The sequence below is a fragment of the Coregonus lavaretus genome, assembly GCF_964263955.1.
Source record: "Coregonus lavaretus genome assembly, chromosome: 19".
Lineage (NCBI taxonomy): Eukaryota > Metazoa > Chordata > Actinopteri > Salmoniformes > Salmonidae > Coregonus > Coregonus lavaretus.
The window spans coordinates 21,456,375-21,469,295 of record NC_140006.1 but is presented as its reverse complement, the minus strand read 5'-3'; positions in this window follow the sequence as shown (position 1 = coordinate 21,469,295).

Genomic DNA, 12,921 nt, shown 5'->3' with positions numbered 1-12,921 from the left:
TTATGGTGGGAAATACACATGTGGAGATCATCCGTTTACCCACACCGCATCTCACAAAGACACGGCGGTTGGAACCAAAAATCTCCAATTTGGACTCCAGACCAAAGGACATATTTCCACCGTTCTAATGTCCATTGCTCTTATTATTATCGGTGTCCTTTAGTAGTGGTTGCAGCAATTCGACCATGAAGGCCTGATTCACACAGTCACCTCTGAACAGTTGATGTTGAGATGTGTCTGTTACTTGAACTCTGTGAAGCATTTATTTGGGCTGAAATTTCAAAGGCTGGTAACTAATGTACTTATCCTCTGCAGCAGAGGTAACTCTGGGTCTTCCATTCCTGTGGCTGTCCTCATGAGAGCCAGTTTCATCATAGCGCTTGATGGTTTTTGCGACTGCACTTGAAGAAACATTCAAAGTTTTTCAAATGTTCTGTATTAACTGACCATGTCTTAAAGTAATGATGGACTGTTTTTTTTTTTTTAGCTGTTCTTGCCATAATATGGACTTGGTCTTTTACCAAATAGGGCTATCTTCTGTATACCGCCCCTACCTTGTCACAACACAACTGATTGGCTGAAACGCATTAAGAAATAAAGAAATTCCACAAATTAACTTTTAAGAAGGCACACCTGTTAATTGAAATGCATTCCAGGTGACTGCCTCATTAAGCTGGTTGAGAGAATGCCAAGAGTGTGCAAAGCTGTCATCAAGGCAAAGGGTGGCTATTTGAAGAATCTCAAATATATTTTGATTTGTTTAACACTTTTTTGGTTACTACATGATTACATATGTGTTATTTAATAGTTTTGATGTCTTCACTATTATTCTACTATGTAAAAAATAGTAAAAATAAAGAAAAACCCTTGAATGAGTAGGTGTGTCCAAACTTTTGTCTAGTACTGTATATATATAAATTATATATATATATATATATATATATATATATAACTTTTTCTAAATCACATTGATGTCATAAAGTGTTTTTTGTGAGATTTATAGGCGCTTTACACGGGGGTTCCCTTTACCACAAGTTTTACCACCCTCTGGTCTGTACAATATAAAATATACAAGAGTGATTGATGCTTTATTCGCAGGTGATCATAAACTGCTCAAACCCTGTGGTTTGGTGTGATGCATGCATGCTAAGTAAATTGTGTTTCATTGTAACATGAGAAAACACTGTGAAGAAATGTTACCGACGGGGAAACGTATCGGTAAAGGGTCATTGTCTGAAATGGAATGCCCCTTAGCGCTTGTTCTCAACTATCATCTGTCCCACCATGCAATGTATTTACACTGCCTTGCAAAAGTATCCAATCCCCTTGGATTTCTTCATATTTTATTATGTTACAAAGTGGGATTAAAATGGATTTAATTGTCTTTTTTTTGTTAACAATCGTTGTTGCATTAGTACTCAGCTCCCTGAGTCAATACATATTAGGATCACCTTTGGCATCAATTACAGCTGTGAGTCTTCTTGGGTACGTCTCTAAGAGCTTTGCACACCTGGATTGTGCAATATTTGCCCATTATTATTTTCAAAAGTCTTCAAGCTCTGTCAAGACGTTGGGGATCATGGCTTTACAGTAATTTTCAAAACTTGCCATAGATTTTCAAGCAGATTTAAGTTAAAATTGTAACTTGGCCACTCAGGAACTTTCACTGTCTTCTTGGTAAGCAACTCCAGTGTAGATTTGGCCTTGTGTTGTAGATTATTGTCCTGCTGAAAGGGGATTTCTTCTCCCAGACTGAAGCAGGTTTTCCTATAGGATTTTGCCTGTTCTTAGCTCCATCCAGTTTCGTCGTATCCTGAAAAACTCAGATGTCAAGCATAACCATACCATGATGCAGCCACCACCATGCTTGAAAATAAGGAGGCAGTTACTCAGTGAGGTGTTATGTTGGATTTGCCCCAAACATAAGGCTTTGCATTGATGCAAAAAAGTATATTCCTTTGCTGTGTTTTTTTTCCCTCCTCAGTATTAACTTAGTGCCTTGTTCTATCTATCTGTTCTCGATCTATTGGAATATTTGTGTTCTGTATATTTGTATTCTTCTATTCACATTTCATTTACAGTCGTGGTTAAAAGTTTTGAGAATGACACAAATATAAATTCTGCTGCCTCAGTTTTTATGATGGCAATTTGCATATACTACAGAATGTTATGAAGAGTGATCAGATGAATTGCAATTAATTGCAAAGTCCCTCTTTGCCATGAAAATGAACTTAATCCCCCAAAAACATTTCCACTGCATTTCAGCCCTGCCACAAAAGGACCAGCTGACATCATGTCAGTGATTCTCTCATTAACACAGGTGAGAGTGTTGACGAGGACAAGGCTGGAGATCACTCTGTCATGCTGATTGAGTTAGAATAACAGACTGGAAGCTTTAAAAGGAGGGTGATTGCTAGTAAGATTGCACCTAAATCAACCATTTATCGGATCATCAAGAACTTCAAGGAGAGAGGTTCAGTTGTTGTGAAGAAGGCTTCAGGGCGCCCAAGAAAGTCCAGCAAGCGCCAGGACCGTCTCCTAAAGTTGATTCAGCTGCCGGATCGGGGCACCACCAGTGCAGAGCTTGCTCAGGAATGGCAGCAGGCAGGTGTGAGTGCATCTGCATGCACAGTGAGGCAAATACTTTTGGAGGATGGCCTGGTGTCAAGAAGGGCAGCGAGGAAGCCACTTCTCTCCAGGAAAAACATCAGGGACAGACTGATATTCTGCAAAAGGTACAGGGATTGGACTGCTGAGGACTGGGGTAAAGTCATTTTCTCTGATGAATCCCCTTTCCGATTGTTTGGGGCATCCGGAAAAAAGCTTGTCTGGAGAAGACAAGGTGAGCGCTACCATCAGTCCTGTGTCATGCCAACAGTAAAGCATCCTGAGACCATTAATGTGTGGGGTTGCTTCTCAGCCAAGGGAGTGGGCTCACTCATAATTTTGCCTAAGAACACAGCCATGAATAAAGAATGGTACCAACACATCCTCCGAGAGCAACTTCTCCCAACCATCCAAGAACAGTTTGGTGACGAACAATGCCTTCTCCAGCATGATGGAGCACCTTGCCATAAAGCAAAAGTGATAACTAAGTGGCTCGGGGAACAAAACATCAACATTTTGGGTCCATGGCCAGGAAACTCCCCAGACTTTAATCCCATTGAGAACTTGTGGTCAAGAGGCGGATGGACAAACAAAACCCCACAAATTCTGACAAACTCCAAGCATTGATTATGCAAGAATGGGCTGCCATCAGTCAGGATGTGGCCCAGAAGTTAATTGACAGCATGCCAGGGCGGATTGCAGAGGTCTTGAAAAAGAAGGGTCAACACTGCAAATATTGATTCTTTGCATAAACTTAATGTAATTGTCAATAAAAGCCTTTGCCACTTATGGAATGCTTATAATTATACTTCAGTATACCATAGTAACATCTGACAAAAATATCTAAAAACACTGAAGCAGTAAACTTTGTGAAGACCAATACGTTTTACATTTTAGTCATTTAGCAGACGCTCTTATCCAGAGCGACTTACAGTTAGTGAGTGCATACAAAATCCTATGGCCCCCCGTGGGAAACGAACCCACAACCCTGGCGTTGCAAGCGCCATGCTCTACCAACTGAGCTACACTGTAGATCATTATTGTGAGTAACTACAATGTTGTTGATCCATCCTCAGTTTTATACCTTTACAGCCATTGAACTTTGTAGCTGTTTTAAAATCACCAATGGCTTCATGGTAACATCCCTGAGCAGTTTCATTCCTGTCCTGCAGTTCAGTTCAGAAGGATGACTGTATCTTTGATGTGTCTGGGTGGTTTAATACATAATACACAGCATAAATATTAACTTGACCTGCTTGAAGAGCTATTCAATGTCTCATTTGTTATTGTTACCCATCTACCAATCACTGCCCTTCTTTATAAGTCTTTCGAAAAGTTCCCCTGGTCTTTGTAGTTGAATTTGTTCTTGAAATTCAATACTTGATTGAGGGACCTTACAGATACACAAGATGTATGGGGGACAGAGGAAGGGTTGGTCATTCAAAAATCATGTCAACCCCTATTATTTCACACAGAGTGAGCCCATGTAACCTATTGCGTGATTTGTTAAGCCACATTTTACTTCTGAACTAATATTATATTTGATAGATTGTAAAATTACTGTTTTATGTCTTTACTCTTTTATATAATTATATCCTCCTAGTATTAATAGATTGTTTTTATGTATCCTTAGAGACTGAACGTAGTGTTAGGTTTAAGCTCTTTGTGTATAGAAGTGTAATTATACTGAACAAAAATATAAACAAAATATAAACAATTTCAAAGATTTTACTGAGTTACAGTTCATATAAGGAAATCAGTCAATTGAAATAGAGTTATTGGGCCATAATCTATGGATTTCACATGACTGGGCAAGGGCACAGCCATGGATGGGCCTGGGTGGGCATAGGCCCACCCACTGGCGAGTGAGGCCCAGCCAATCAGAATGAGTTTTTCCCCACAAAAGGGCTTTATTGTATACAGAAATACTTCTCAGCACCCCTCATGCTTTTAATCAGCTTCTTGATATGCCACACCTGTCAGATGGATGGATTTTCTTGGCAAAGGAGAAATGCTCACTAACAGGGATGTAAAAAAATGTGTGAACAAAAATTGATAGAAAGAAGCTTTTTGTGCGTATGGAACATTTCTGTGATCTTTTATTTCAGCTCATGAAACATGGGACCAACACTTTACATGTTGCGTTTATATTCATGTTCAGTGTATTTAGTTGACTGCAATGGACTGTAGGAATGTGTACTACAAGTAACTCAAGGCCTCTACTGACTGATAAGAAGTCCTGTGATATGCACGGAGCATGGAGAAATCCTGGGTGATGGAAAAGCACTGAAGTACATCTTTGTGGTAGGGTGGGGCAGAGAGCCAAGTGTATAAGTGGACACTGCACTGTATTGAATGTATGCATTCAGCTGGTACATCTTCCCTGAGTAAACATTTGAAATGTCACTCAGAGTTTGGCCTCTTTTGTATGAGAAATATGTTTATTGTATATTGAGATGTTGGTCTTCTTATCACTAGAGCTTTTGTAACTCTTTTGTAATTCCTTGGAAATAGGTTCAGACACATTTAATCACATCCACATCTAAGCCCCTACCATTTTGATTTGTTCTGAAGAGAAGACGATAGATTCAAATATTTTGTATTGTTAATGTAATCCTTAATGCAGTTATCATGTGAAGTATCTTTCCATTCAACAAACCTATGATCAGTATTTTCTACAGCTGCTGTGACTGTTCCAGGGAAATGAAGATGACCTACATGACATGTTCCTATTTCTTTCTATCATAACACAGGGCTGCCAATGTTTGAATATAGCTTGGAGTGAGATTTCCTACCGTGAATGCCATTGGCTCCACTAGTGAACTATCCCTTTAAAATAAGACCATAGAAAATCCTGCCTAGAGGTGCATGTAGCTCTCCAAGAGGGTTGGCCACTCCTTATCTATGTTTCCCAAATCCTGTGGGTTTGAATGTGTTCATGTGACATAACATTTTTACTAATTACCCGACATTCAAGAAAAATCTAATGAATATCAATCTTCATGTGGTTGAGGCTGATTTGCAAAACCTTGTCATCATCTTACTCTACATAGGCAAGATATATGCCTACCATTTCTAAAATGACCAAACAGGATATTTGAGGCAAGGGGCATTTCAATATAGCCTATTCTCATTTTATGTAGCTTATTATTCGACAATGTCCATAAATGCTAACAAAAATGCATTGATGCAAAAAAGTATATTCCTTTGCTGTGTTTTTTTTCCCCTCCTCAGTATTAACTTAGTGCCTTGTTCTATCTATCTGTTCTCGATCTATTGGAATATTTGTGTTCTGTATATTTGTATTCTTCTATTCACATTTCATTTACAGTCGTGGTTAAAAGTTTTGAGAATGACACAAATATAAATTCTGCTGCCTCAGTTTTTATGATGGCAATTTGCATATACTACAGAATGTTATGAAGAGTGATCAGATGAATTGCAATTAATTGCAAAGTCCCTCTTTGCCATGAAAATGAACTTAATCCCCCAAAAACATTTCCACTGCATTTCAGCCCTGCCACAAAAGGACCAGCTGACATCATGTCAGTGATTCTCTCATTAACACAGGTGAGAGTGTTGACGAGGACAAGGCTGGAGATCACTCTGTCATGCTGATTGAGTTAGAATAACAGACTGGAAGCTTTAAAAGGAGGGTGATTGCTAGTAAGATTGCACCTAAATCAACCATTTATCGGATCATCAAGAACTTCAAGGAGAGAGGTTCAGTTGTTGTGAAGAAGGCTTCAGGGCGCCCAAGAAAGTCCAGCAAGCGCCAGGACCGTCTCCTAAAGTTGATTCAGCTGCCGGATCGGGGCTCCACCAGTGCAGAGCTTGCTCAGGAATGGCAGCAGGCAGGTGTGAGTGCATCTGCACGCACAGTGAGGCAAATACTTTTGGAGGATGGCCTGGTGTCAAGAAGGGCAGCGAGGAAGCCACTTCTCTCCAGGAAAAACATCAGGGACAGACTGATATTCTGCAAAAGGTACAGGGATTGGACTGCTGAGGACTGGGGTAAAGTCATTTTCTCTGATGAATCCCCTTTCCGATTGTTTGGGGCATCCGGAAAAAAGCTTGTCTGGAGAAGACAAGGTGAGCGCTACCATCAGTCCTGTGTCATGCCAACAGTAAAGCATCCTGAGACCATTAATGTGTGGGGTTGCTTCTCAGCCAAGGGAGTGGGCTCACTCATAATTTTGCCTAAGAACACAGCCATGAATAAAGAATGGTACCAACACATCCTCCGAGAGCAACTTCTCCCAACCATCCAAGAACAGTTTGGTGACGAACAATGCCTTCTCCAGCATGATGGAGCACCTTGCCATAAAGCAAAAGTGATAACTAAGTGGCTCGGGGAACAAAACATCAACATTTTGGGTCCATGGCCAGGAAACTCCCCAGACTTTAATCCCATTGAGAACTTGTGGTCAAGAGGCGGATGGACAAACAAAACCCCACAAATTCTGACAAACTCCAAGCATTGATTATGCAAGAATGGGCTGCCATCAGTCAGGATGTGGCCCAGAAGTTAATTGACAGCATGCCAGGGCGGATTGCAGAGGTCTTGAAAAAGAAGGGTCAACACTGCAAATATTGATTCTTTGCATAAACTTAATGTAATTGTCAATAAAAGCCTTTGCCACTTATGGAATGCTTATAATTATACTTCAGTATACCATAGTAACATCTGACAAAAATATCTAAAAACACTGAAGCAGTAAACTTTGTGAAGACCAATACGTTTTACATTTTAGTCATTTAGCAGACGCTCTTATCCAGAGCGACTTACAGTTAGTGAGTGCATACAAAATCCTATGGCCCCCCGTGGGAAACGAACCCACAACCCTGGCGTTGCAAGCGCCATGCTCTACCAACTGAGCTACACTGTAGATCATTATTGTGAGTAACTACAATGTTGTTGATCCATCCTCAGTTTTATACCTTTACAGCCATTGAACTTTGTAGCTGTTTTAAAATCACCAATGGCTTCATGGTAACATCCCTGAGCAGTTTCATTCCTGTCCTGCAGTTCAGTTCAGAAGGATGACTGTATCTTTGATGTGTCTGGGTGGTTTAATACATAATACACAGCATAAATATTAACTTGACCTGCTTGAAGAGCTATTCAATGTCTCATTTGTTATTGTTACCCATCTACCAATCACTGCCCTTCTTTATAAGTCTTTCGAAAAGTTCCCCTGGTCTTTGTAGTTGAATTTGTTCTTGAAATTCAATACTTGATTGAGGGACCTTACAGATACACAAGATGTATGGGGGACAGAGGAAGGGTTGGTCATTCAAAAATCATGTCAACCCCTATTATTTCACACAGAGTGAGCCCATGTAACTTATTGCGTGATTTGTTAAGCCACATTTTACTTCTGAACTAATATTATATTTGATAGATTGTAAAATTACTGTTTTATGTCTTTACTCTTTTATATAATTATATCCTCCTAGTATTAATAGATTGTTTTTATGTATCCTTAGAGATTGAACGTAGTGTTAGGTTTAAGCTCTTTGTGTATAGAAGTGTAATTATACTGAACAAAAATATAAACAAAATATAAACAATTTCAAAGATTTTACTGAGTTACAGTTCATATAAGGAAATCAGTCAATTGAAATAGAGTTATTGGGCCATAATCTATGGATTTCACATGAGTGGGCAAGGGCACAGCCATGGATGGGCCTGGGTGGGCATAGGCCCACCCACTGGCGAGTGAGGCCCAGCCAATCAGAATGAGTTTTTCCCCACAAAAGGGCTTTATTGTATACAGAAATACTTCTCAGCACCCCTCATGCTTTTAATCAGCTTCTTGATATGCCACACCTGTCAGATGGATGGATTTTCTTGGCAAAGGAGAAATGCTCACTAACAGGGATGTAAAAAAATGTGTGAACAAAAATTGATAGAAAGAAGCTTTTTGTGCGTATGGAACATTTCTGTGATCTTTTATTTCAGCTCATGAAACATGGGACCAACACTTTACATGTTGCGTTTATATTCATGTTCAGTGTATTTAGTTGACTGCAATGGACTGTAGGAATGTGTACTACAAGTAACTCAAGGCCTCTACTGACTGATAAGAAGTCCTGTGATATGCACGGAGCATGGAGAAATCCTGGGTGATGGAAAAGCACTGAAGTACATCTTTGTGGTAGGGTGGGGCAGAGAGCCAAGTGTATAAGTGGACACTGCACTGTATTGAATGTATGCATTCAGCTGGTACATCTTCCCTGAGTAAACATTTGAAATGTCACTCAGAGTTTGGCCTCTTTTGTATGAGAAATATGTTTATTGTATATTGAGATGTTGGTCTTCTTATCACTAGAGCTTTTGTAACTCTTTTGTAATTCCTTGGAAATAGGTTCAGACACATTTAATCACATCCACATCTAAGCCCCTACCATTTTGATTTGTTCTGAAGAGAAGACGATAGATTCAAATATTTTGTATTGTTAATGTAATCCTTAATGCAGTTATCATGTGAAGTATCTTTCCATTCAACAAACCTATGATCAGTATTTTCTACAGCTGCTGTGACTGTTCCAGGGAAATGAAGATGACCTACATGACATGTTCCTATTTCTTTCTATCATAACACAGGGCTGCCAATGTTTGAATATAGCTTGGAGTGAGATTTCCTACCGTGAATGCCATTGGCTCCACTAGTGAACTATCCCTTTAAAATAAGACCATAGAAAATCCTGCCTAGAGGTGCATGTAGCTCTCCAAGAGGGTTGGCCACTCCTTATCTATGTTTCCCAAATCCTGTGGGTTTGAATGTGTTCATGTGACATAACATTTTTACTAATTACCCGACATTCAAGAAAAATCTAATGAATATCAATCTTCATGTGGTTGAGGCTGATTTGCAAAACCTTGTCATCATCTTACTCTACATAGGCAAGATATATGCCTACCATTTCTAAAATGACCAAACAGGATATTTGAGGCAAGGGGCATTTCAATATAGCCTATTCTCATTTTATGTAGCTTATTATTCGACAATGTCCATAAATGCTAACAAAAATGCATTGATGCAAAAAAGTATATTCCTTTGCTGTGTTTTTTTTCCCCTCCTCAGTATTAACTTAGTGCCTTGTTCTATCTATCTGTTCTCGATCTATTGGAATATTTGTGTTCTGTATATTTGTATTCTTCTATTCACATTTCATTTACAGTCGTGGTTAAAAGTTTTGAGAATGACACAAATATAAATTCTGCTGCCTCAGTTTTTATGATGGCAATTTGCATATACTACAGAATGTTATGAAGAGTGATCAGATGAATTGCAATTAATTGCAAAGTCCCTCTTTGCCATGAAAATGAACTTAATCCCCCAAAAACATTTCCACTGCATTTCAGCCCTGCCACAAAAGGACCAGCTGACATCATGTCAGTGATTCTCTCATTAACACAGGTGAGAGTGTTGACGAGGACAAGGCTGGAGATCACTCTGTCATGCTGATTGAGTTAGAATAACAGACTGGAAGCTTTAAAAGGAGGGTGATTGCTAGTAAGATTGCACCTAAATCAACCATTTATCGGATCATCAAGAACTTCAAGGAGAGAGGTTCAGTTGTTGTGAAGAAGGCTTCAGGGCGCCCAAGAAAGTCCAGCAAGCGCCAGGACCGTCTCCTAAAGTTGATTCAGCTGCCGGATCGGGGCTCCACCAGTGCAGAGCTTGCTCAGGAATGGCAGCAGGCAGGTGTGAGTGCATCTGCACGCACAGTGAGGCAAATACTTTTGGAGGATGGCCTGGTGTCAAGAAGGGCAGCGAGGAAGCCACTTCTCTCCAGGAAAAACATCAGGGACAGACTGATATTCTGCAAAAGGTACAGGGATTGGACTGCTGAGGACTGGGGTAAAGTCATTTTCTCTGATGAATCCCCTTTCCGATTGTTTGGGGCATCCGGAAAAAAGCTTGTCTGGAGAAGACAAGGTGAGCGCTACCATCAGTCCTGTGTCATGCCAACAGTAAAGCATCCTGAGACCATTAATGTGTGGGGTTGCTTCTCAGCCAAGGGAGTGGGCTCACTCATAATTTTGCCTAAGAACACAGCCATGAATAAAGAATGGTACCAACACATCCTCCGAGAGCAACTTCTCCCAACCATCCAAGAACAGTTTGGTGACGAACAATGCCTTCTCCAGCATGATGGAGCACCTTGCCATAAAGCAAAAGTGATAACTAAGTGGCTCGGGGAACAAAACATCAACATTTTGGGTCCATGGCCAGGAAACTCCCCAGACTTTAATCCCATTGAGAACTTGTGGTCAAGAGGCGGATGGACAAACAAAACCCCACAAATTCTGACAAACTCCAAGCATTGATTATGCAAGAATGGGCTGCCATCAGTCAGGATGTGGCCCAGAAGTTAATTGACAGCATGCCAGGGCGGATTGCAGAGGTCTTGAAAAAGAAGGGTCAACACTGCAAATATTGATTCTTTGCATAAACTTAATGTAATTGTCAATAAAAGCCTTTGCCACTTATGGAATGCTTATAATTATACTTCAGTATACCATAGTAACATCTGACAAAAATATCTAAAAACACTGAAGCAGTAAACTTTGTGAAGACCAATACGTTTTACATTTTAGTCATTTAGCAGACGCTCTTATCCAGAGCGACTTACAGTTAGTGAGTGCATACAAAATCCTATGGCCCCCCGTGGGAAACGAACCCACAACCCTGGCGTTGCAAGCGCCATGCTCTACCAACTGAGCTACACTGTAGATCATTATTGTGAGTAACTACAATGTTGTTGATCCATCCTCAGTTTTATACCTTTACAGCCATTGAACTTTGTAGCTGTTTTAAAATCACCAATGGCTTCATGGTAACATCCCTGAGCAGTTTCATTCCTGTCCTGCAGTTCAGTTCAGAAGGATGACTGTATCTTTGATGTGTCTGGGTGGTTTAATACATAATACACAGCATAAATATTAACTTGACCTGCTTGAAGAGCTATTCAATGTCTCATTTGTTATTGTTACCCATCTACCAATCACTGCCCTTCTTTATAAGTCTTTCGAAAAGTTCCCCTGGTCTTTGTAGTTGAATTTGTTCTTGAAATTCAATACTTGATTGAGGGACCTTACAGATACACAAGATGTATGGGGGACAGAGGAAGGGTTGGTCATTCAAAAATCATGTCAACCCCTATTATTTCACACAGAGTGAGCCCATGTAACTTATTGCGTGATTTGTTAAGCCACATTTTACTTCTGAACTAATATTATATTTGATAGATTGTAAAATTACTGTTTTATGTCTTTACTCTTTTATATAATTATATCCTCCTAGTATTAATAGATTGTTTTTATGTATCCTTAGAGATTGAACGTAGTGTTAGGTTTAAGCTCTTTGTGTATAGAAGTGTAATTATACTGAACAAAAATATAAACAAAATATAAACAATTTCAAAGATTTTACTGAGTTACAGTTCATATAAGGAAATCAGTCAATTGAAATAGAGTTATTGGGCCATAATCTATGGATTTCACATGAGTGGGCAAGGGCACAGCCATGGATGGGCCTGGGTGGGCATAGGCCCACCCACTGGCGAGTGAGGCCCAGCCAATCAGAATGAGTTTTTCCCCACAAAAGGGCTTTATTGTATACAGAAATACTTCTCAGCACCCCTCATGCTTTTAATCAGCTTCTTGATATGCCACACCTGTCAGATGGATGGATTTTCTTGGCAAAGGAGAAATGCTCACTAACAGGGATGTAAAAAAATGTGTGAACAAAAATTGATAGAAAGAAGCTTTTTGTGCGTATGGAACATTTCTGTGATCTTTTATTTCAGCTCATGAAACATGGGACCAACACTTTACATGTTGCGTTTATATTCATGTTCAGTGTATTTAGTTGACTGCAATGGACTGTAGGAATGTGTACTACAAGTAACTCAAGGCCTCTACTGACTGATAAGAAGTCCTGTGATATGCACGGAGCATGGAGAAATCCTGGGTGATGGAAAAGCACTGAAGTACATCTTTGTGGTAGGGTGGGGCAGAGAGCCAAGTGTATAAGTGGACACTGCACTGTATTGAATGTATGCATTCAGCTGGTACATCTTCCCTGAGTAAACATTTGAAATGTCACTCAGAGTTTGGCCTCTTTTGTATGAGAAATATGTTTATTGTATATTGAGATGTTGGTCTTCTTATCACTAGAGCTTTTGTAACTCTTTTGTAATTCCTTGGAAATAGGTTCAGACACATTTAATCACATCCACATCTAAGCCCCTACCATTTTGATTTGTTCTGAAGAGAAGACGATAGATTCAAATATTTTG